General features: G+C 38.8%; 1 protein-coding gene across 1 annotated transcript in view; it reads left to right on the forward strand.

Moving 5' to 3' along the window:
• The first annotated feature begins 13,990 nt into the window (after positions 1-13,990).
• The window catches only part of vit (vitrin), a 70,480-nt gene continuing 57,439 nt past the window's right edge, over positions 13,991-27,031 (forward strand). Inside the window, exon 1 of the mRNA XM_079636275.1 lies at positions 13,991-14,072. The gene's annotated coding sequence lies outside the window, so the exon portion shown is untranslated. The remainder of the gene's footprint in view (positions 14,073-27,031) is intronic.

The raw sequence follows: 27,031 nt of genomic DNA on the forward strand, positions 1-27,031 counted from the left end.
GTGCAACTACATTATGAGGACTCTCCATAGGCGTAATGGTTTTAATACTGTACAAACTGTATATTCTATCCCCTTACACTGCCCTACCCATCACAGGAAACATTTTTAATAAAACATAGTTTTTGTTTTGTTTTTTAAGCTATTTGAATTACGAGGACTCATGAAATGTCCTCATAAACCACGTTTAAGTTGTAATACCAGTAATACACATGTCATTATACAAATTTGTGTCCTCATAAATCACATAAACAAAAGCACACACACAACACACACACACACACACACACACACACACACACACACACTGCTAGAATACTAGTTGTATAAAATGTACATGTGCATTAATCAAAAAGCAGTGATAACAACATATTATTAAAGTGACACTCTTGTTTGTTTTGTACAAAGTTCAGGAGTTTTAGGAGTTTTAGTCCGGTGTGTTTTCATGAGTAACTTCCCAAGGGAATGGACCTAAGCTCCACAACGGCACTAATTGCATCAGCACAAGTCTGTTTATCTGACACCTTTGATTGTTAGGCTTCGAAACACATTTAATGAGACATCACTACCTGACAAATAAGTGATAATAGACACTTTGGAGAGTTAAAGATTTCGTCAGATAAATAACATTGTTCAGTAAAAAGCTGATTGGTCAGAAACATGTTGATCAACACAGACGACACTGAGGATTCATTCCCTGTTTGTCTTCATGTTGAAGTAGGCTAATGTAAATGTTAAGTCATTTCAAACAGTGTTGTGTTTTTGGTGAACTTGCAAATGAACTAAGCGAAGTACATTATTGTGTACATGTTCATTGCTGTAACATAATTTGTGTAACTACAGCACTCTTCATACAACATTCACCTCAGCCTAGCGCATTAACGTCTAAGGATTATACAGTCTTCCACATTCTGATTTTCTACATGCAAATGCCAAACTCACAAACAGAAATCCAGCAAAAGACAAATAATAATAAATGTTGATATTCCAAACAGAAAGTTCAAATGACGGACATGCAATATTTCTGGATCTCACTAGAAAAATGTATAGGTGAATGACCTTGAAAAAGTTCCTAAAATAAGTGTAGTGATATTCATATTGGCATCAGTTGTATAATGATTGTAATTCACAGAAGGCATGTGATCAGATGATCTCCTTGTCTTAATAAGCATTGTGTTTTCACCGTCCACATTTATACCATGCTTTAGTACAAGGGTTCTCAACTCTGGCCCTCGAGGGCCACTTCAGAGTTCAGCCCCGACCCTCATCAAACTCCTGCCGGTCACTTTCTAGTAATCCCGAAGACCTCGATGAGCTTGTTCAGGTGTGGATGATGAGGTGTAGAGCTAAACACTGCAGGAAAGTGGACCTCGAGGGCCAGATCTGAGAAGCCCTGCTTCAGTACATTCAGTACTTCAGTTGTAGAAGGAACATCTGAAAATAGTAATAGTTCAGAAATAGTAAAATAGTAATAGTTCAGAAATAGTAAAATAGTCATAGTTCAGAAATAGTAAAATAGTAATAGTTAAGAAATAGTAAAATAGTAATAGTTAAGAAGGCCTCAGAATTTGGCAAATGAGCAATAGTGATGTAAAGTCCGATTCATTTCAGAGAACAATTTGTTCGAACCAGTTCAAAAAACGATTTATCGGTTCCTTACGTCATAACGCAATGTCACTACACATTTATTTTCAAACAACTCAGTGTCATGCTATAACAATGAAGCATTCCAATAAACTCATTTGTGTCAACGCACATTAAAACATTCAAATAAAACGTTATTTGAGTGAATGCACATTGTTGATTATTGCCTTTCATTCAGTTCAAGGAATACTTCAAACTTCAAAATGAAAATTCTGTCATCATTTACTCATCCTCAAGTCGTTTCAAACCTGTATGCATTTCTGTCTTCTGATGAACACAAAGGAAGATATTTTGAAGAATGTCGGTAACCAGACATTTGATGGACCCCATTGACTTCCATAGTATATTATATCATATTCCATATGACTTCATATATGGAAGTCAATGGGTCCATCAAATGTCTGGTTACCGACATTCTTCAAAATATCTTCCTTTGTGTTCATCAGAAGAAAACAAGCAAAATTATCTGCCAATGGGGCGAGAAAAATAATCTTGTTTCTGTTTGGATTAACATTATTTTTCTGACCCCTTTGGCAGATTATTTTTTTTATATTTGGACTGTAAACAAGACATATAATATGATATGATAACATCAGTAATTTATTTTTATTTGTCAACCTATTTAATTATTTTAATTATTTAATTAATTTATATAACTATATATTCCTCTTTTTTGACCCTCAATTAGTCTGGGTTACATTTAGGTAATTTCAAGATTTCTCTAGAATTCCCTGTAAGCCATGTTTATAATAAAGCAATAATAAACAACAGTTATGTTTAAGTGAGGATAAATAATGGATGAATTTGTAATAATAACTGGAAAGACTTCCGATTGAAAAGTAGGAAGTAGGACGCACAGAAAAATAATATAACACAAAATATGTCAAATGAGTTTAAATAAATAAACAGCAAAGGTTTGAGAGGAATGAAATGATGAAAAAATCTGGGTTAACATCAAAATGACCGCATTGGCAGATAATTTTGCTTGTTTTAAGCAAAAACTCACTTAATTTTGATTTATTTCCCCAGAAAACAAGACTTAATATCTTATGTAATTTTACTCATCTAGTAACTGCATCTTGATTTAAGAATTTTTAGATATTTGGACTGGAAACAAGACAAAAATACTAAGTAAGAAAAGCATTTTTGCAGTGTACTATACAGAGTACTATAAAGAATACTATAAAGAATACTATAAAGGCCTCACGTAGAGTCTAATGAGCCAAACTCTGAGCTTCGGCCTCTCTGTGTTGTGGTGAACCGGCGGATGGACAATAAGTTTGTCATGTGTCAGATATTTTATCATCTGTCCTCATTGCTGGCAGTAGTTCTTTCCTTCTTCGCTGGATGATTTCAGGGAACTCCTCATTAATAAAGATCAAGTGTTTAGCTTAATCCGCTGAAATCTGACACACTGATCAGGGCTTTTCTGGAGATGCCATTGGCTTTCTATAGTCCTGTCAGCTCAATCCAGATAATCCAGTAGTTCCCTTTCAAGGGAACTCTCGTTGCGTCGAGATTGACGCTAAGGGAGCGATTTGCGTGATTGCGTCTTGAAGCACTTGTAAAATCAGTCCAATGGCGTATAGGCGGGTGACGTCATAGCAGGAAGCTATAAAGCGCACACAGACCAAACATGGTCCGCTTCTGTGTCTTCAGCAAGCGCTCTTTGTGAAACTGTCTCTTGTCTATTTATTGTTGTCTGTCAAAAACAAGCATATTTTATGTCTAGACAGGAATAAAATTGCGAGCAAACAGCATTTTGGATTGTGTGTTCAGGGCCGGCGATTGCTATAGGCGAACTAGGCGGTTGCCTTGGGCAACAAATGTGTTGGGGGCGCGGTAGAGATGCGCGGTTGGACGGATGACGTGATGAAAAATTATATATTAATTAAATTCGGGCGGGTGGCAGGCGGTTGAACCAATCAAATGAAAAATATATGTATACATTGTTAAACATTGTTATCTGACTATACCTACATCCAAAAAAAGAAAATAGGGGAATGATATTACACGCTTCATGAGGCACACGCGCGCGGTCTCTCTCTCCCTCGTGCACGCGCTACACGGTTTGGAGCACAGTCTCTGTCTCGCGGGCGCGCTCGCTCTAGATTCCGGAGATTTTAACTAATTCGCGGGCATCAGTGAGCCGCTATCAATATGCGGGAGACTCCCGGAACTTCCGGAAGACTTGGGATGTCTGTATTTCTATACTGAAATAATATCTGCATTAGAATTATTGATTTTTCATTACGCAATTTTTTGGTGCCCCCTCAGCTCTTGTCCTATAGTCGTCACCCTGACATGACAGTGCGTAGAGTTAATTAGCCTATAATGTAAATTACTTGTTATTTTATTCAAGCTTTCTATCTATTTGCTAAAAAATAAAGTGAAATAGGCATTTATTAGTAGTAGGCTAAATAGCAGCATGTTGAAATTATGTGCTAAAATGGGTTTTCTATTAGGCTACAATGAAAATATTGTACAGTAGCCTATCAGATAAGGTCAGGTTTGCCGAAGTGCGTTTAATTTAGGCTATTTGTTTATTTTTGTCCCTATGCGCCGATCGGAGACGAAGTTCACTGCTGATATTCTGAGGAGCTTTCTAGTCTTGCGGCTGTCATCAGCAGTGCCTTCCATCGCCCAATCAGCGAGTTTGAAAATTGGTCAAAAAAACGTTGGTGGGGTTACGTTACGGGGGCGCAAAACTCAATTTCGCCTAGAGCAACCAAAGGGCTAGAGCCAGCCCTGCGATTTATGTGTTGTTTGTTTGGGAGTAGAGCGTGCACGTCAGCTCTAGTAAAATGGGTCTGACAGGGTTCATTTTTAAAGTTCTGACATGTTACATAATATGCACTATCGAGAGTTTGAGCTCTCCTCCTGTTGACTTTCTTCTCGAGGGAAGAAAGTCAACAAAGATTATTTTGGCTCGGATCTCGCGTTTGCTGAGGCAACGTGTGGATAATGGGTCAGCAATATATATATATAATACTGTATATGCACAGGGAATTGAGCAGACGGGATTCTCCCTTTCTCTCTTTCTCTGATTGTGTGGAAACCGTACAGGGCACCGAAGTGGCTGTTCGACCAATACCAGAGGCCAGTCTTAAGAGACTGGTCCCCTTAGTAGATTTTCTGGCAGCGTGTAAGCTACTGCCAAATATATCTCATTGGGACCTGCTCACTATAGAAAGGGTTATAGAATTCAGTTCGGTTCTTCCGCCCAGATTCTTAGGGGTCCTCCCTACGGTGGTGGACCCCGAGCAGGCTCTGGTTATGGAGCAGGAAGTGAAAACCCTGTTGGAGAAAGGGGCCATAGAACATGTAAAGCTAAAGTTTAAAATGTTAACTCTGAGACAAATCGTGCCACAGATCAGATCTGAGGACTGGTTTGTCACGATAGATCTCAAGGATACATACTTCCACATTTCCATCCTTCCATATCACAGGAAGTTCCTGAGGTTTGCTTTCGGGGGCAAAGTATAACGAGTTCTTCCGCTCGGCCTAGCACTATCACCCCACACTTTCACGATCATTTGCATCAGTTGGCTATTCGGCATCGAGATGTCGTTCTCGCCCACATGAAATAGTTAGGGTTACAGCTAAATGCCAAAAAGAGTTTGCTTTCTCCACTACAGAGGACCACGTTTCGAGGCGTGGTTTGGGACTCAATGTCGATGTAGGCTTACCTCTCACCTGCATGCATACAGTACATCCTGCCGGCTGTGAAAAGAATAAAGCTAGGCCAGTCAGTCAGTCACTGTAAAAGTTTTAGAAACTGTGGGGTCTGATGGCAGCAGTGTCCAACGTGATACCTTTTGGCCTGTTGATGAGACCCTTGGAGCGGTGGCTCAGGACCAAACGGTTTCCCCGAGGGGCAACTCCTCTCGCATGATCAGGGTCATGCAGCTATGCTTACGTTCCCTAGTTATGTGGAAGAAACCTTGGTTCTTGTCCCAGGTTCCTGTGCTGGAAGCTCATTGTCGTCGCTTAAGGCTTACGACAGATGCTTCCCTCACGGGCTGGGGAGCGATCATGGATGGTCGCTCGGTGCCCGTGGATGGGTCACCATTTCACCTGGCACTTAATCACCTGGTGATGATGGCTCAGGCTCTCATCCTTGGGCACCAGATTCAGGGAGCAGACATCCTGTGGAGGCAGGGGCTGAGGCCCAGGGAAGGAAGACTCCACCCCGATGTGGTGGAGCTCATAAGGAGTCGCATGTGTGGCTGTACTGCGTCTGTACATGGTTTCCCTGATTGTTCTACTTCCAGGAGTTCTGGAGAACAGAGTTAAGGAAATGTGGGTTTGGCCTCTGAGGGGGCCCAACTCATAGACTCAGGTCTCTCAACTGAGGTTGTTGAGGCCACGTTCACTCTAGAGCTCCCTACACGGGAAACAAACCGGTTTCCTCTGTGGTGCGTTGGAGCAGGAGGAGTATGGCGGCTTTGTAGCCTTGTATTAGGGTTATCCCTACAAGAGGTGTGTGATGCGGCGGGCTGTTCCTTTCCGCACACACTCATCGGGTTTACAACCAATTTTATGGGTGATTCTGTCTTTGTTGTGCTCGCCTGATTTCACACAAGACAGGCACTGGTCACTATGGTGGCGTTGGTATAGACGTTCCCATAGCGTCAATCTCGACGCAACCCGAGTTCCCTTGAAAGGGAATGCCTCGGTTACGACTGTAACTTCGGTTCCCTGAAGAGGGAACGATACTTCCGCCATACTTCCGGCGTGCCTGTGATCAACTTGCTTCGACCTATCAGAAGTTGACAATGTTTGGTCTGTGTGCGCTTTATAGCTTTACACCCGCCAATACGCCATTGGACTGATTTTACAAGTGCTTCATGACGCAATCACGCAAAGCGTTCCCATAGCGTCAATCTCGATGCAACGCTCGTTTTCTCTTCAGGGAACCTGTCAGTCGTAACGTTACAGTCGTAACCGAGGTGTTTTCACTGAATAGTTTTCTCATCTTTTCTTCTGATTCAGAAACGCATGCCATCTATAACAGTATTATGGCTTCTTGATTGATTGTCCCTCCCGACTGTCACAGCTTGGCAGATCAAGGTGTATTTCCAACGGAGATGAGTTTTAATGTACACTCTAAAAAATGATGTGTTGGATTTACTTAAAATATATATGCACCATTTTTGCAGCATACTTTTTAAGTAATCCCAACTTGAACAATTTTACTAAAAATTAACAAGAAAACCTGTGTTTTATGTACTTAAATTTTTAAGTAAAGAATATTACGTAAACTCAAAATTTTAAGTACATAAAACACAGGTTTTCTTGTTAATTTTTAGTAAAATTGTTCAAGTTGGGATTACTTAAAAAGTATGCTGCAAAAATGGTGCATATATATTTTAAGTAAATCCAACACATTGCAGGCCATGTGAGATCTATATAAATCTTAGTTGTGTTAACTTAACATGTAAGCTCATATATAAATAAAATAAGACAATTAAATGAGTTGAACCAACTTAACCTTTTTAACTTAAGATCTTGAGCTATTGGTCTGTTTACTGCACAGCTTCAATAATCTTAAATAAAATAATCATGCAAAACACACAAAATAAAGCATTTCACTTTATTTTTTTGCAACAAACTGCAAAGCATGAAACCACACTTTAAATTTACAACAAAAGTATTGTCTTAGAGAGTATTGTCTTACAATCATTTTAATACATATTTTTTTCTCTCTCTCTTTTTTTCAATTATATATTTACAAAAGCTTTAAAAAAACTTTAAAAAAAAAAGTTTCACTCTTTGCAACAATACTTTAAATTCTCAACATTCACTTTTGGATTGTACAACAAACAACCTAAAAAATGATGCATAATCCTTCAGAAATAATTATAGTATTATAATGTTTTGAAGCTCAAGAGACCTTTTTTATTATCATCAATGTTGAAAAAAAATCAGTTTCAATTTTTTTTCAAGGTTGATGAATGGAGAGTTCAAAATAACAGCATTTATCTAAAATAGTAGCCTATAGAAAATAATGTTGAAAAACCATGCCACTTTTGATCAATTTAATGCATAGAAGTATTTATTTATTTTGTAAGACCCTAAACCTTTAAATAATTGCATCTTAAAATATATTCAAATAGAAAACAATTGTTTTCAAAAAATCATAATATTAGTTTTTTGCTGTATAATTGGATCAAATAAATGGTGGGCAGAAGGGACTCCTCTTGAAAATATTAAATCTTACTAATTTGTACAAATAAGTCAATTATTATATAAATATAAACATTTGTATATTTTATATTTAATTTAAAATTATATATATATATATATATATATATATATATATATTCACAAGTTAATCAATGAAGTCTTTTGTCCAGGGGTTTTGAACGAATCTGAAAACAGTCACTATACTGGAATAGCTAAACAGAGTAACTTATTTGATCTACAATCTTTATTTGATGATAAACTTTTGTTTAAATGGTTTACATTGATCATTTCGAAGGTTTAATAGTAAAGAGTCGTTGCTGTCATGCATGTTAATATCGCGTTTGAATTAAGATTCGCCATTATTTAATGATTGTGCACACATGGAGCTGTGTAACCAATTTAATATTTGTATAACTTACCCAAAAAGTAACCCGCGCCCAAGCAAGGCCTGGCCGCTCCCCTTTTCCCGCGATATAGAGATTATGAAATAAATATATTTATCCGAAAAATCAACAGGCAAGATCGTTACTCAAGTGCTCGTTAGGCCTGTACGAATTTCTCCGTGGGGGAAAGAATGTTCGAATTGTCCATTAATGCACAGCCTACGTGCCAGGCATTGCATTGTCATATATTTCGAAATATAACAATGACTAAGTTATTAAAACACTTGACCATGCGTTCGATGGAAGCACACTAACTTTAATATTTCAAACACAGGTTATAGAATATTAATTCGCGCGCGCGCCACCTCTTTTAATATTTAGCAAAGTAGTAGGCAAACGTTTTCCTATGTAGGCTATTCGTAAATAACACGTTTCAAAATGTTAAAGCAAAGTTCAGATTAAAAGTTAATTTCTGGACGAAAAATGCAAATTAGGCTGTTAAAAAAGTGAAGCACCTCTTTTCAGCGTGTTCCTCACGTTGAGTTTGACTATTTTTAACCTACACATTAAACAAGTGTTTATTAACATTTTAAAAAATCTAATATTTTACATATAGGGCAAGTTTAAAGAAAGCTTACCTTTCGCTTATAGCCTACCGTGTTCACACAACAAAATGGCTACGACAAATGTCTGGTTCTGAATTTTTGGCTGGAAAGGCATCATGGGAAATTTGCATATCACGTGGCTCATAAAGTTATTTAAAATGTTATGTTAGATTTACTTAATTTTGATGCAATTTTTATAGTAGTTGACATTACTTATGTTTTTTTCATTTTATTTTTGCATACATTTAAGTTCACTTGGTAACTTATATTTTTGAGTTACACATACTATATATGGTAAGTAGAGGTTGAACAGTTATGAATACTATTTTTTTTGCGTTTAATCTAACTACTTAAATAAGTAATGGTTGTTCAGCCAACGAATCGTTTTTTAGAGTGTAGGTTAACGGAGTGTAACAGCGTGTCCACAAAGACATGTACACACGAACACACACACTGTAACCGACAGAACTGAATGGCAGAATATACACAGGGTAAACGAGGGAACTAACTGATGAAGGTTAACTAATCAAGAACAGATGCAGACACAACAAAACTGTGGAACTGGTATTTTGATTTCATGACTCTGAGATCAAGATTTGCATGTTGTGTCCAGATATGTCCAGGTTTCTCTGCATGTTGAACACTTGTTGAGGCTTGTTAAGCATTACTGAGAGATAACAGATATTACATGACAGAACATGACAGGATAACTGACCCGTGGATCGGATTAAATCCGGCCTGTAGTTTGCCAGTGTTATGGAACAGAGACTCACAACAAAGATGGTAATGATCCAATGAACTGGCAGCGGTAATGATTTTGTAAATTTCCTACCGTAAATATATATATAATAATAAAAAAATTGTGAGTGAATGCAGGACAGTCGCGAACATAAATGAACAACTTTAATGGCGATTTTCTCAATGTTTAATTTCTTTGCATTTTCAGAGAACAGATGTTCAAGTAGTTGTATCTCGACCAAATATTGTCCTATCATAACAAACCATACATCAATGGAAAGCTTATTTATTCAGACAATTGACCCATGTGACTGGTTTTGTTTTACAGGGTCACATATGTCTGTCAAAATTCAGGAAATCAAAAGCGTCTTAAGGTCTTTATAAATGGATGTTTACCACATATAATTGGTTTGTAAATAACTGGGTCCATCAGTTTTAAACAAACTGGCATAATGCAAAGACATAATAACACTGATGAGATGTAGACAAATGTAAAATGAGTTGATAGATGATGAAAGATGATCGCCACCAGAGGTCACCATCGACCCACTACTGACACAGGCATGCAGAAACCATTTATTAAAACAATCAAAACATGTTCAAACATATTTTACACTGTATAGAATTAACAAGATGTAGAAAACCCCATATTGTTGAATAAAGTCATTAAACTTTATTTAGTGTACAAGAGCCAGAAGAACTTGTGCTTGTATTTGAAAGTTGTGAATGAGAGAATGACTCCAACACACTCCTTAACCATTGTAAAGTTTAAGCCATTGTAAATAATTTTTTTCAACAAATTTTAACAATTCAACATTCATCATTCAAATAATTTCACGTTTCATGCTTTTTGCATCTCACATGCTTGAGCGTGTTAATAAATGTTTTTCGTTGCAGAAGTTTATGTATGATCACATTGAAAACCACATCCACACCTGCATTCCAGCCGTCAGAATACGTTAATCTTTCTCTTCCTGCTTCAGCTGTCATGGTTTAAACACGTCAGAGTCCTGTAGTCCTGCAGTCGGAGCCTCACTATCATCCGCACAGTTGGACTGATCCTCGGAACGAAACCTGTCTATAAAGCTTTCAGTGTTATTGTGTAAAAATGCTTTTCTTTTTTGCCAAACACAGCTTAATATCCAGCAGTTATTTTTCATATTGTCACCTACTTCAGTGCAGAACTTGATGTTGTTATGAACAAGATTACAAATATTACATATTACAGTGTAAACCCGAACAGTGACATTAACCAAATGAAATGGGTTTATTTTGCTCAAGTATTACTGAAAGTTCATTGTACTTAATAAAAAAGTGAAGTGAACTCAATTACTCATTATATTTAGCCGAACTCAAATCGAACGAGTGCGCCAGAGCTCTAGTTCCCAGCATGCTTTGTGTCAGACGGCATAAGGAGAATCAATGTTGAAATTAATTTGTGTTATTTGAGTTATTTGTGTTTAATATATAAAGAGACGTGTTAGTGTTTAACATTCTCTTCTGTTGTAAATCATAATGCCAGTTTTGTCTCAAGATTCACAACAATTTTTTCTAAGGCATGTTTATTAAAGCTACTTAAATGTCTTGAACTAAGGCTTAATCCAGGCTTAATCTAAACTCTGTCTGTGGAACCGGGCCTTCGTTTTTTAAAGAACTAATCAGCAAATATCAGCAACCAACGCCGGGCTATAGGAGTCGCGAAGACCGTTTTATGTAAAATCTTCTTGACTTCCTTCGTCAGAGTCGTTAAAGTGAGGGATTGAACTTCAGCCGCAAAAAAGTTCAGCTTTGATTATAATACACATGTTTTTAATCATAAAACCCCTAGACAGAGAATATGCATTTTACCAACTCATTATTTTGTACATGATTTTATTGCAATATTGACTTTACATTTTTAAGTTTCATAATGGAAATAATTTATGACACTTTTTTTGTGCTAAATATCCCATCAACATACCAGCTTTATACAAGGCGTCCTTTGGGACACTCATAATTTTTCCTTATATTTGAACCCTACTTCCGTAAGTTACCAAGTTAAACAAACCCTAGAGGCCTGCAGATGAAGTCTCCTCATGCCTGCAATAATATTTATACTCGTCTCAGGGACCAAACCTGCCACTCCTGAGCAAACCTCTGCATTAGATATGAGCGCAACACAAGTACAGAAAGACATTAGTTATGAGCGCAACACAAGTACAGAAAGACATTAGATACACGTTTACACAGACTGTTTAATGCAGCTCACATGGACATTAATGCATTTAACCTGCAGTTACAAATACATAAATAATTGTATGATGTTTTAAACATAAAACGTTGAATATTGATATCAGAAATGATTAAAAAAATTAAAAGATCCCTTATTTGTTCAATTAAGACAGTAGATGGCAGCAAGTCACTGTTAATGAGTGAGTCATTGAGTTTCAATCGATTCATTCAAAGGGCTGATTCATTCAGGAACGAAGCATTTGACTGTCTTAATGAGTGAGTCATTTGAATAATTTATTCATCTGATTCATTTATTCAGTAATGAAACACCGCCTTGTGTTGTTCAGTGACCTGTGGCTTTGTTTGGAACTATTTTTGTTGGCGAACTTAAGCAAAAATAGGCAAAATTGTGTCTAAAATGTAAGTCACTTAATATTAACTTCTTGTTTATTGAACTGTTTTATAAAATCAATATCACATTTGTAATCCTGCTCATATTTGGAGAAAAAACGTCACTCTTCGTGTGATAAGCCTATATTAAAGGGCACCTATTATGACATTTAAAATGTTCCTAATGTTGTTTAGGGAGTCCCCAACAACAGTTTTACATGCATGCAATGACAAAAAACACTTTTGTTTTCGTATAATATGCATTTATTTTTACCTGATTTGCTCACCGACTCCCAAATGATTCGTTTAACGACTCGTTTTTCCAAACCCCTCCTTTGCGCGACGCTAATCTGCGTTGATTGGTCAGATGACCCAGCAGTGTTTACAGAGATAATATTATTTTTAACACGGAGTACAATGATGCTTTTATCAATTAAATTGTATTATAATAATGATTATAGTCCACTGCTTTATAGTTTGTAGTAAAAAACGAAAAATAAGATAAATAATTTAATGTTATGTTAGCGAGCATAGCCCAGAGTTCATATTGTAAAAGCACAATCAGTCTTTGTTTGCATTAGCCCGATGCATAAACATAACGTTTTTGCACAAAAAAATGCAGTTACGTTACAGTTATTACTCTATTCTTTAGACAACTCCGAAAACAACGACAAACACTTCACACATCTCAATACAATTGTCATTGAAGACCTAGAAGCTAAACGGTGCTTACTCAACAAACAAGATAATAATTAAGCATGCTACATAAAACATAAAAGCAACAATTATTAATAACGCTTACAGGTTGTGATACGGAGGAGGAAGCTGATGCAAATACACTTGGAACTGAACCTTCCTTCAATATCAGCCGGCTCGCGAATCCAAGTTTGATTGCATTTAAAAAGCAATCGTCTTCAAAATGACGCGAACAAAGCACACGGCTCGGACTATACTTCTGTGGTATAGTTGTATATATGAACTGTAGCTACTTAGTCTTCAAATGCTCCTCCTTGGGCAGATGAAAAAAGTTGAGTTTGAGCCGCACTTCAGAACACAGCGTCTCCTCGCCATGATGTTTCCCTGCCGGCCTTGGAGTGCAATAAGTGGGCGTATCGTATTCAAATAACTTGACAAGTTGACGTCATCTAGTCAGAGAAAAAGCTTCGGTCTTCTAACGATTCATAAAAATGACTCAGAGTCGACTCTCACTTTTGAAAGACAATAACTTTATATACGGTGCACTTTCATATTTCAAACTTTGCAGGATGTTTTTGTTCACTTAGATCTATGTTACACACTACATGAAAGGTAAATTTCAAAATTCCATAATAGGTGCCCTTTAAATTATATAAATATAAAATACATACAGAGGATTTTTTCGCATTATCTTGAATATTGAGAGCATTATGAATGCATTTTAATAAACTAAATCACGCAGTGAAAGTGTGCACTAGCGCACGCGCACTAGTCTTAACTTACTAGACTACATCATGTAGCATAATGTGTGCTATGTGTGTTTCTGTAATTTGAGGGACATACTCGATAATGTCAGATCACACATCATAAAACAACAATCATGATATAGACGATATATATCGCACACCCCTACTTACCAGTGCCCGAATTTGTGCACACAATACACTGATTCAGGAGCTAAGGAGATGATTGAGATGCACTCCTAATTAGCCACCACCACAAAAACTCAAAGCATGGCTTTCAGGCATCGTATTGACACAATGCATCATGTCACATGTGAGCTCCTATTTGTTGCAACACGCAGCAAAGGTAATGAATGCTTCCAGAAATGTTGAGTGTGAGAGAAGTAAAGCAGAGAAGTGTTGGATAGCCAGATAAATGACAGCGGAGGTCAAGGGTTTATCCCCACAGCGGAGGCTGTCTGTGCTCAAAGGAAACGGTGAGTTTTGCACATTAAATCCGGAGAATTGCAGGAGTTGGGCTGCAGGCAAGTGTTAAAACAAGGGACATACTGTGAGCGTGTCGTCCACGCAGGGAATCGGGTTACTGGTGGGTGGGGGTGCCTGAAATCATAGATCTTTTCAGCTTTAAGCCTCGAAGGGGGGAAAGGATTTAAAGAGAGTATTTTGCCTTTGCTTTTGTCGTACCTGACATTCTTGAAAACAGACATTTTGAATTGCCAATGGCTGTAATATATCCTAATGTATTACAGTAATTTGTGGTACTGCCATGGATTATTGACCTTTGAGATGATGACTGACAACTAAGAGATGATAGGAAATACCTTGCCTTGTATTCCCCAATAAACTCCATATGCTCTTGCCTCATTACGAGCAAAAATAACTACCGTCACCTCCAGGAAAACACACTTTCACCTCCATATTACCCCGCCAACTCTTACACAAGATGACTTTGACTCTTCAAAATTAAGACTGGCCACCAATGCATTATTCCACTTTCACCAACATGTATTCCAGGAAACCATCACTTGTTTGCCTGCACACAAGCGCCACCATGCAAGACGAACATGCAGTGCCCACTGAGCCGATGTCTCCTAATGTTTTATACCTGACCCTTACCCAGAATCACATATTTTAGTCTTGATACAGTTTGTTTCAATCCTAACACACATCAGACTACATCTACTGTATAAGATCTAATATTGCCTTGACATTAGACTGTATGAGGATCAGTAATTTTGAGCCCCACGCATTCACGCATTGCTGAGTCAGTCCATTCCTTATCAAAGAAGCCACCCAGATCATCATACAGATCCACTCTCTTCTCATGAAGACTGATGTCTCCAAAGTCCTTCATACTCCATCCCATCTTCTACAGCACGCTTACCTGTTCTCACCCTCATCATCAACACATCTCTTACAACTGACTATATTTTCATCACATTTATTTAGGCATTTAAGCTCCTTTCTTTCTTTTCAAATTAACTTTTTTTAAAAACTTTATCTATTTTTTAAAAATAGCTTACAAAAAATTGACATTTCACAAAGACTGCCCAGCTGTCGGCCACTGAAATTCTGCAGCGGTGTGCCTCAAGGTTCAATGCTTAGTCCTTTTCTGTTCTTGATATGCACACCCTCAATGGGCATAACAGGCACACAACTTATTCTATTACTGCTACATACCTCTTGCCTGTCATTTCAACCTGATGACCCCACCATCATTTACTCAACTTTACCACACTTGCAAAAGATCAGGATGTTATAAAGCACGAATCATGCAGATTCATGCTTTTAAACATCGGGAAAATCAGACTTGTCCAAGTCTACCGCACACCTAGTCCAAGCACTCGTCATTTCGAGACAAGACTTCTGCAATGCTCTGTTGGCTGACCTTTACACTACCATATGACTGAGACTCTGCAGATGATCCGGAATGTGACAGTGGTATTCTACCTACTGATCTTTTTTACATTCTACTTACATTTAAAAATAAACTCCTGTATGTCAACACATCTGTAACTAAATTTGAATGTAATTTCTGTAATTACATCCATAAATACACTTTAAACCTATCTCTTCCCCTTAACCAGTGGTTTTCAGTCCTGGTCCTGGGGACAGCACATTTTGTATGTCTCTCTTTTCCGAAATGCTCAGTTGAGTTCATGGAGCTCCCTGTAAACAAGCTGATGATCTGAGTCAGGTGTGCAGTACAAGTTTACATATTCATCTAAACATTGCTCACAGCAGTGTGAATGGCGTTGGGATGTTCGTTAACAGTATATGACTGCAAAGGTATTTCACAATTTAAGGCCCCGATATACATTTGTAATCAAAATTATTCAACTCCCATTGGAAATCAGGATTATTGGCAAAATTTACAGACTTTCAGCTGTTTGTAATGAACAAATCAAACAAAAATAGCTTAACACAACAAATGTTTCAAGTGGTTTCCCCAGAACAAACTGAAAATCCAACTTTTATTGATTGATTAATCAACCCTGTGAATAGAATCCCTTACAACAGCACAAATCTGCAGAACAGGTGTCGTCTCACTAATCAAGGGCTTCATTAGTTTCTCCAGGTGTGCTTGAGCTAGAACACATGAAATATCTGAACTGGCGAGGTTTGTTGAGTGTCTGACTGCATGTTAGAAATATGCGTCAAAAGAATGGTCCAAAAAGTTAAGAGAAGATATCATCGCCCTTCACAAACAAGGAACAGGGTACAGAAAGATAGCGAAGGCACTAAATGTTCCTGGAGACACCGTTGGACGCACAAGTTCAAAGCTAAAGGAACAGTGGTTACACTACCTGGGGCGGCAGTGGCTCAGTGGTTCATGTAGATTGTCTACAAACCGTAAGGTTGGTGGTTCAAACCCTGGTTCCACCTGACCAAGTGTCGAGGTGTCCTTGAGCAAGACACCTAACCCCAGCTGCTCCCGACGAGCTGGATCGCCTTGCATGGCTGACACCGCCGTCGGTGTATGAATGGGTGAGTGAGCCATCAGTGAGGCAATATTGTAAAGTGCTTTGGAGGCCATTGGGTCTGTGAAAGCGCTATATAAATGCAGTCCATTTACCTGGATGGAGCAGAAAAGGGAAGCGATCAACGACTGCAACCAGATTTCTGAGAAGGCCGGTTCAGAAAAACCCTGGAGTGACTGCAGAAGACCTTCAGCAACACTTGGTGGCCACAGGCACTGAGGTTTCAGCTGCACAGTAAAGCTTGTACTGAACGCATGTCAGAACTCCAGAAGCGTGAGCTGTGAAGAGCTCTGTCTACAGTTCAGCATGTGGAGCTCGTGATGCTCTGCGGCTGCTTTACATCCTCCAGCTTTGGAAACCTGCAGCGTGAGGAAGGAGAGATAGATTCATTGAAGAATCAGGAGATCCTAGGAGAAAACGTTGTGCCATCAGTGAGGAAGCTGAAGCTTGGGCCTTCAACAGGACAATGATCCCAAGCATACCTCAGATTCCACCAAAGCTTGGCGGCAGAAGAAGTCCTGGAAGATTCTACAGTGACCATCACAGTCTCCTGACTTGAACCCCATAGAAAATCTCTGGTGGTATTTGAAGAAGGGGGTTGAGGCACTCAAACCCAAGAATATTACTGAACTGGAGGCCATTGCTCACGAGGAATGGGCTTAGATTCCTCAGAAATGCTGACAGAAGATGTTTGATTTGTTCATTGCAAGTTGCAGCTGAAAGTCTTTACATTTTGCCAACAAAAAACCCCCCTGATTTGCAATGGGGGTTGAATAATTTCGATTACATCTGTACTTTAAGCGAAATTGAAGAACGAACTGATGTGATGTCATTTCATACAAAATTAAGCCAAAACAAAGTTAGTTTGGAGTAAACACTGGTAAACACCCCTGTACTACCATTGGTCTGTGGTGATGACGTAATAGGTGAGTGTGCGTGGAGGCCTTCTTTAAGGCAGACATCTTTTCCGGTTGATTTGTCCTGTTCAGTTCATCGAGGTCAGACACAGGTAAAATCATGAACAAACTGGAGAGCCGCTTTACAGTAGAAAATGAAGTTGTATTTCTGATGAAATGAGACACTGACACTGTTCATGTTTAATATGGTAAAGCCGCTGCTTTAAATCAATCTATTGTACCAAGTGCTGTGCTGTGAGTGTAGATCTGAATCTCAGAGCTGAAGCAGACATAACCACATCACTATGATCAGATGCTTTTTGAACTCCTCTTTTCTCACCGCTGGAATTTTTGTTGTGTGTTTATTCTGTTAAGGAGAGGGAAGCATGCAGAACATATTTGCATATTCATCTAACCGTCGCTCTCCGCAGTTTGGGCGGTGTTGGATGTTCGATAACAGTATATCACTTATCAAGTATTTTGAACATCGTTTTACCCCTCAGCGAAGAACCAAAAAGAACTTTGCAGGGAGTATATTGGGGCCTTAATGGAGACCCACCCTTAAACCCATACAACAAAATTCCCAACTCAATAGCAGCAAAAGATAAAAATGTTTTGCAATACAACACAAAAAGTACATTGAACCAAACTTTTTTTTTAAACATGAATACATAGTTATAAATATAAATAATATAAAGTGGAACCATTTAAAGCTAAAAACACTTGTACTGGCAAACAAGGCAATGAATGGACCAGCACTGTTCTTCAACTGCAAACCTCAACCTTGCCTCGTCTATAGCCCCTACTACGAGGAAGAGCATTTCCCCAGAACACTTCTCAATCTTCTGGTGCATACTAAAGACAAAATCATATCCATTATATTCATTTTCTATCATTTTATTGATATACTGTAGCATCACTAGCTAACTGCCATGCAGTGACCAACAGTGTCTCTGACTTCCCCCTTACATCCTAACAATAGTGCAGTCTGCTTGAGTGCAAGTTTTTTGCAAACTGTTTAAAGGTCTCTGACAGGACTGCAATTTGTGGCCGTCCTCTCTGGAATGCTGTGACATACAAAAGCCTCTTTTACTGCTGTCGCTGTGGCTCAGAGGATGTGACACCACCTCAATTCGAGAAATATCTGCACTGAGTGGGTTTTATTTGACCTCTCAAGAAGCCTCATAATTACCTTGGATGTGCTGACATTGCAGTGAGCAAACACAGCTTCATTAGGTGGGGTGCTCGAGTCACTGAGATGTGTCCTGTCTAAAGTCTGGCCACTAGACTCTGAGTTCTGGTGCAGCGTTTGAAGTGGCCTTCACAAGATTTCTTTCTGTATATGGCTTCACTAGTCTGTATCCTTTTATTCTTCTAATACTCTCTGTGCTTAGCTTTTAAACGATTTCCCCTTACTTGTGTAACAACACAATGGCATCAACTGAGTGCTGACCCTGGCCTGTCACAGACTGTTGACCGCTGCATTGCTGATGTTTAGTATCACACTGTGCACTTCTCTGGTTTGAAAAGGCTTAGATATGTTCAAATGTGGATCTAGGAGTCCCACTAATTGAAGCCATGCCGAAGAGCTGTAACCAAACCTTTCTGTTTCCTTTGAAAAATCCTTCTGAGTTTGCTTTAGGGTCAAACGTTGCATACTGTCATTTATGAGCACAATGTTGCTTTCAGGTTGCATTAATGGCCTCTTTATCTTTAGGCTAGTTACAACTCTTTATTATTACCTCTTTCATCAACATTGAACATTGCCTGACTTTGGTTCACTGTGAGAAATGTGAAACCGACACATCCCATGTTTTTGTTGCTATACTTTCTTGATTGTTATCTATTGATGATGATGCTGTACTCATAACCGTTCAGTGCTTGAATATGGTGTTCATCATTCTCATTTGGCAGTGGAATTGTTAGCATTGTCTTCATCTCAGCTTGGAATGTGGGCTGCCGTTCGGCTTATTTTCTTGCTCAAAGCCTGTTATGCAGTGGGATACGGTTGCCTTGTGTGAGAGGACTGTTTGCAGAACCTTAGAAAAACAGGGTGCGGGGAATAATAACACGGCGATATCCTCCTGTCTCCGAGCGTGGGCCTTTATTTCCATCACAGGATGAAAATACTGAACATTTCTTTGACGTGCTAAATTCTGGCTTCTCTGGCCAATTCAAAAAAATAAAAATCTGTCCCTTGAATATGCAGATTGTGTTTACAGTATTTTCCCTTTTGAAAGAGTAAGAGAGATGTGGGAATGTAAATGTGTGTGTGTGTGAGAGCGGGAGCGAGACAGGCATGTAGGAAGCATTAACAGGTTACTCTATCAACATGATGGGACACGACCAGCCTCACAAGAGCTGGATCCCATTGAAATACTGCACCTGAGTGTCCATGTACTCCAGTGGGACACGATTCTGCAGGAGAGACTGACGTACAGGGAAATACATGGCCATCGGCATTGGGCTTTTGACTTCTGTTGTCATAATGTGTGTATCAGACATAAAATACTTTGCATTTTACATGCCCTGTGTCATAACACTTCATTTTAAACTAATTTATCTTGTTTTAAAATGACTGTGAAGACAGTGTAATGTCATACCCCAAGAGCCTGACTCCACCCACTGGCAATATTTGAAGATTTATTGGGGGGTTTTGGCTCTGTGGCCTTGTGGCCCGTCTCTCTGTAGGCAAGTGCGTGGTAAGCTTCCTGTAGCTCAAACAGTAGAGTGTTGGTGCTTGCAACGCCAAGGTCATGGGTTCGATTCCCAGGGAAAGCAAGAAGTGATAAGACCGTAAATGTGGACCTTGACATGCAATGTAAGTCGCTTTGGATAAAAGCGGCTGCCAAATGCGTAAATGTAAATGTAAGCTGGTTCCTGCTTATGTCATGCAGTACCACAACATCCAATAGGAAAATTCAACTGCAGTAGCCACCGTTAAACCTGCAGGGGGCAGCACTCAGGCGTTTTTACACCATATATTGTAGAATTAAAACACTTTATACCCAAATGTCAACAAAATTACTTGAATCAATGAACAGCATTAATGAAGACCCAGTCTTACAGATCATTAACTAAAAAAAGTTGTTTTAGGGTTTAGTTACCCTTTAAAGTGAAATGGCAAAGGTGTGTTTAAAAGGAAGTTAAAAACTGGCAACTGTGGTCAGGTAAAGGATCTAAAATATAAACTTTGACCTTGTCATTATTTGCACAAATACGATGGCTTTGTCACAAGACTCAACATTGGACATTTCTATATTGTATCGCTCCTTTGATTAGAGATAGGGTTCAGTTCTAACAGAAATTAACCATGCACTGTAATTTATTTATTTAGTTAGACTTACTTAAAAAAGCATGCAAAGCTATTCTCACCTTCTTACCTGATGAAAACATTGGAGAGGATTGTACTACGACACCTGAGAACCGTGGTGAGCTCAGAACTGGACCCCCTACAGTTCGCTTACCAACCAGGCATAGGGGTGGAGGATGCCATCTTTCACATAGAGCACTGGCACATCTGGAGAAAACTGGGAGCACTGTGAGGGTCATGTTTTTTTACTTCTCCAGTGCTTTCAATACAATTCAACCATCGCTGCTCTGGGGGAAGCTATTGGGAGCTGGTGTTGACCAACCCCTGTCTACATGGACCATCAGTTACCTCACTGACAGGACACAGTATGTGAGGCTACAGGACTGTGTGTCTGATGTGGTGATGAGCAGCACAGGAGTACCACAGGGGACAGTGCTCGCTCCTTTCCTCTACACCCTGTACACAGCGGACTTCAGGCACAACACAAGCAGCTGTCACATGCAGAAGTTCTCTGATGATACTGCCATTGTTGGGAGGGAATCAGAGGAGAATGACCAGGAGTACCGGGAGGTCATCGGGGATTTTGTCAACTGGTGTGAGTCAAACCATCTTCACATCAACGCCAGCAAGACAAAGGAGATGGTGGTTGACTTTCGCCGGAGGCCGCCGGGTGCTGCACCGGTGAACATCCAGGGTGTCGACATTGAGATGGTGAAGACATACAAGTACCTGGGGGTTCACCTAAATAAGAAACTTGACTGGTCCACAAACACAGAAGTCCTGTACAAGAAGGGCCAAAGCCGTCTCCACCTGCTGAGGTCTCTATTAAAAACTTTTTATGACTCTGTGGTGGCGTCTGCAATCTTTTATGCCATAGCCTGCTGGGGAGCTGGGAGCACAGAAAGGGACAGGAAAAGACTCAACAAACTGGTGATGAAGGCTAGCTCTGTCCTGGTCTGCCCTCTGGACACCATAGAGGAGGTGGGGGAGAGGAGGATGTTAGCCAGGCTCACCCCCTACATGAGACTGAGCTCCCTGAGCAGCTCCTTCAGTGGCAGACTGCTGCACCCTCAGTGCAAGACGCAGCGCTTCCGCAGGTCCTTCATCCCAGCAGCAGTTAGACTCTTTAATGCAACATCATAATGCAGCACTGCTGACTGCTGCTGAATTTTGAGTAGTACTGGACAATATTTTGCACTATGTATATTTATCTATTTATTACTTTGTGTCAACTCCAACTGTGCAATATGTTACCTTTATTCATTCGCATCATAGTTATTTGTATATTTGTGTTTATAGACTGTCTGTTTACATAAGGTTGGTAATTGTGTGAATATTGAAGTTTTATTTTATTATTATTTTTGTAATTAGTTTTAGTCTATTCTATTTTCCATTCTCTATATTTTTGTATTTTACTTTTATATTTTACTTGAGCTGCTGTAACAAAGGAATTTCCCCAGTGTGGGATTAATAAAGTCTATCCTATTGCCTTTAAAAAAAACAAGTAAAGTGAAATAGGAATAGTATGTTGTACTGACAAATGCAAGTCATTTGCAATATTTTGTTACACATATAGAGGGAGTGGTGTTTATGATGTAAGTGTTAGCAATACATTTTTTAAATATAATTATTTGATATGAAATATATATATATATATAATACTTATGACTTCCCTTACTTTGAAACGTGATTTATTGTTGCATTGCTGCATCTAAATGGTACTCAAACCAATCAATTAAACTTAACTTGGGTTTTCTGAATATACAAGGCATGTGAATAGTACAGATTACAAGAGTTTTACAATTAAGTTAAAATATTAAAGGAGAACTCCGGTCAATTTTAACATTGAGCTCATTTTTTTGTAAATTTGGAGTGCTGTCAACACAGAGAACAACGACAAAAATCGGTGTTGACTACACTGTGTTATCCTCTTTTTAAAATGTGCACCCTGTTGACTTCAATGGGGCAAGTTTTAAACCTGCTTTTATCCTCTTATCATCCTTGATGTGTCATACAAGAGCCCAGCCATGTTGAGTGATTCCTTCAGAGTGAACACGGTGAATCTGACTGCAGGAGATGTGAAAGATATTCATAAAAATTATGTTATTTCAACAAGCGCACAGACCTGTATTTACTTCCTGTTTTCGGTCGAAGTCCAAAGTAGTCGATTGTCGAGTTCACGTGCATAGGATTAGTTACCTATGATCATTCACTCGAAGTAGATGGGTAGCGAGATTCCTATTCGTCGGAGTGACCGACTGAAAGGGAACTATGGTTTTAAAACAGTTAAAGGGGGGGTAAAATACTTAGTTTCAGTCAATCTCATGTTAATCTTGAGTACCTATAGAGTAATAGTGCGTCCTTCATATCTCCAAAAAGTCTTTAGTTTCATCATATTTATAAAATAAAAATACAGCTTTCCGATTCTAACCGGAAAAAGCCGAGGTCGTTGATTCTGGTCGTGGGCGGAGCTATAGAGTCAAGCGGGAGCGCCCGGGAAGGTTTGCTTATTATCGATCGTGGTGCGGTAGGTCATATTACTATAGTATTTGGTTTGCAAATCCAGCGACGACCTGGGTCTTGTTAATAAAACATTCGTCACTGAAATGACCAGAACACAAAACCGCACTTGCCACACTCCTTTGCTGTCCCGGAAATACAAACTGCATCCACTGTTCCAGTAACACTGGGTTCTTTGGGAAGCTGAACAAGGTAAACTTTCCCTCACATCCCAAAACACACTTTTTTGGAGACATTCTTGACATCAACCATTCCTATTTAGCGCTGCTGATGATGATTTCCGGTAGTAGCGCGTCGATGCATAGATATTATATAGAGATATATGATGTCGACGAGCGCGGTCTTTCTCTCCTCTGGTCGACGTGTGCGTGAACGCGCTTTTCCGAGAGCAATGCTCATATAAGGAGTTCCACTCTGGTCTACGTCATTAGATCTACGATAGAAAAAAACCAGCCGAAACGTGTTGCAATCCGGAAGTATGATTTTCAGCACAGAAATTCTCTGTTATTCGTTCAAAATAACTTTTCAAACTTTGGCCATTATTAGCATGAGAATCCATCTCTTTAACACTGTAAACAACTCTGAATACATGAAACACCATTGTACCCCCCCTTTAACCATAATAATGTCAGTTGATCTTTATTCAACAGTACGTACTTACAGTGTTCTTATCTGAAAGTACTGGGCAATATAAGCTAACCACATGGGTTACGGTTAGGTTTAGGTTCAGGATTACACCTAGTTATTATAATTACTACAATAACTTACATAGTGTGTGAGTGTGTGAGTGATTGTGTGTGTGTGTGTGTGTGTGTTGTGTGTGATGTGTGATTGTGTGTATATATATAGTAACAATTGTTTAGTGTTTGTAGGTTATGTTTCAAGGTAGCGTTCCATAGATGGAGTTCTCTTTAGAACACATACAAAAACACAATCAGAATGTAATGTGTATTAGTAGAATTTGAACTGCAGTACAAAAACAGATCTATCACTATTTGCAGCAGTATATAAATAATATCTACAGATTTCCACATGCACATGAAAGGATGCTAATGGTGATTTAGAGTGAGAGAAAGAGGAAAACTCATGAGCTATTCTCCATTCAGTCGGCAGGAGGATTTCAGGATGGCAGTGTCTGTTGTAATATTTACAATGTGAGGAGAATAAAAGCGAAAAGCGTTATCTTTTATTATAAATTATGCATTATTCATGTTAATTATGAACCTGTATATAGTAGTTGAAATAGGTATGAAAAAAAATAGTAGTTATTGATTAGCTAATAATGAATTACCACATTCATCTGAGCGCTATTACTTACTCATTTTTTTCTTCTAGTTTTTTGTTAGTTACAGTTTTTTACTGTCGCTAGAACACATTTCTCAATACTGAACTCTTCACACAGTTCTCCTAACCAAGAGAGAGTAACACACACACACACACAGACACACACACACACACACACACACACACACACACACACACACACACACACACACACACACACACACACCCATACACACACACACACACACACACACACACACACACACACACGCAATCACTTTTGACATTTTAATCAAAAAAATATATGGCGATAATAATTTTTTAAGGCTATGGACAGTATATTTAGATTTCCTAGGTCATGAAAGCATATATCCTGAAATCCTCTGAACATCTTTTTTCATCTTGTGTGTAATCAAAATGAAAAAAGAATTTTGCACCTGGCTTTATCATATGTTCAGATCTATCTCCTGAAAATATATGCAAAATGTGCATATTTAATGAGATAATGCCTAATTTGCATAATTAAACATTAAAAAAAAACTTGTAATATTTTTTTCTTATTAACTTATGTAAGTAATACACTGAGGAAGTTTCATGGTGATATCTATTATTTAAAAATGTAACCCTATTCACATGTAGTGTCTCGCCTTAAGATCACAACAATAACATCATGCAGAACTGAATATGACAGCATTTTGCCACATTTCTACAGTAATATTGTAATTAAATATATTTTGAATCTAAAAATTAAATGGTATAAAAATAATTGGACCAACCACAGCTGATCTTGTGTCTGTACCGGTGGATGTGTGTGTACCGGTGGATGTGTGTGTGTGTGTACCGGTGGATGTGTGTGTGTGTACCGGTGGATGTGTGTGTGTGTGTACCGGTGGATGTGTGTGTGTGTGTGTGTACCGGTGGATGTGTGTAGACAAATGTTTGTACTTTAGAATTACTCAGTGCAACAACAACAAAAAAAGACTTAAAATATATAAAGTATTGAAGCATCACGTCTGATTCATTCCAGTCACACATATATAGCAGTGAATAAACAGAGAGGTGTCCTTGTTTTACAGAGGTTTTTTCTATATTTCACGAGTTCACACTTACAAATAAGTCAGATGGAATAAATGATATGCATATTTGGCGTGCTGTCCGAGGAGAGGGCTCCGAGCTCGGTATTCGGCCCGAACCCAGAGTACTCCCCCGTATTGCTGGTTTAGGAAGTAACCAGGCGAGTGTGAGGAGACGGGGTGGTGGAGGGATGCTGAAAAACTGTCGAGGAACGTTGGTGAGTCAAATGAGTGTGTGTATAGGTCTGCACTCATGCTGATTGGATAGAAATGTTGATTACTGATTGTTGACAGCTGGTTGGAATGATGTGATAATTGGATCAATTATTTGAACATTGCTCCTCCCGAACTTTTTTTTAATAAAACATAATTTGATAAATATAGGAGAAATTGCTTTTTTTTGTGTGATTCGCCCGCCTCATATACAAGCCTTATAATATATTTAAGGCAAGGCAAGTTTATTTATATAGCACATTTCATACACAATGGTAATTCAAAGTGCTTTACATAGAAGAAATTTAAATAATAAAAAGAAATAAGAATTAAAAACAGTAATTAAAACAGTTTAGAATAAAAAATAAAGTGAAATACAGTGCAAACAGTCGGACGAACAGTGGCACAGCTGAACAGAAGTGTTCTGAGTCTGGATGTGAATGTGGCTACAGTAGGAGCACACCTGGGGCAGTATTCACAAAGAATTTTAAGGCTAAAAGTAGCTCCTAACTGGCGAATTTAGGAGCAACTCCTAAAAATAATGGGCGTGTCACTCCTAACTTTAGGACTCCTAATTTTTTTCACTAAGAGTAATTCACAAAGCATTTTAGCCCTAAAAGTAGCACCTAAGTCTGGGACAGCTTAAAAGAAGTCGAGAGGACTCCTAACTCACTAAGACCTATTCACAACGGGTCTTAAAATCGCCACGCGACGCAGTGTATTGGAGACACTCAATGACACGGAGTTATTACAAAGACACCGCCTTAACCGTGACGGAATACTGATTGTTGTGGATCTTGTGAGGGATGCAATAACAGCGCCAACTAATCGCAACAACCCAATCAATGCCGAATTTAAATGTATGATAACACTTCGCTACCTGGCAACGGGGAAAATGCAATTGTGAAATACACTCTGTAGACCCCATATTATTCAACAAAGTTTTCCTTTGGACATTCGCCAACTCCAAAGAAACAAAGCCAGCTTTATGGATATTGCCGGTGTGCCCGGAGTGGTCGGTGCTATAGACGGGACACATATTAAAATAATTGCACCACGTCAGGATGAGGACGTGTTTGTGAATAGAAAGAAAACCCACTCCATCAATACCCAGATTGTGTTCGATGCAAACTTCACAATTCTCGATGTTGTATC

Source organism: Phoxinus phoxinus (assembly GCF_949152265.1).
Source record: "Phoxinus phoxinus genome assembly, chromosome: 14".
Taxonomy (NCBI): Eukaryota; Metazoa; Chordata; class Actinopteri; order Cypriniformes; family Leuciscidae; genus Phoxinus; species Phoxinus phoxinus.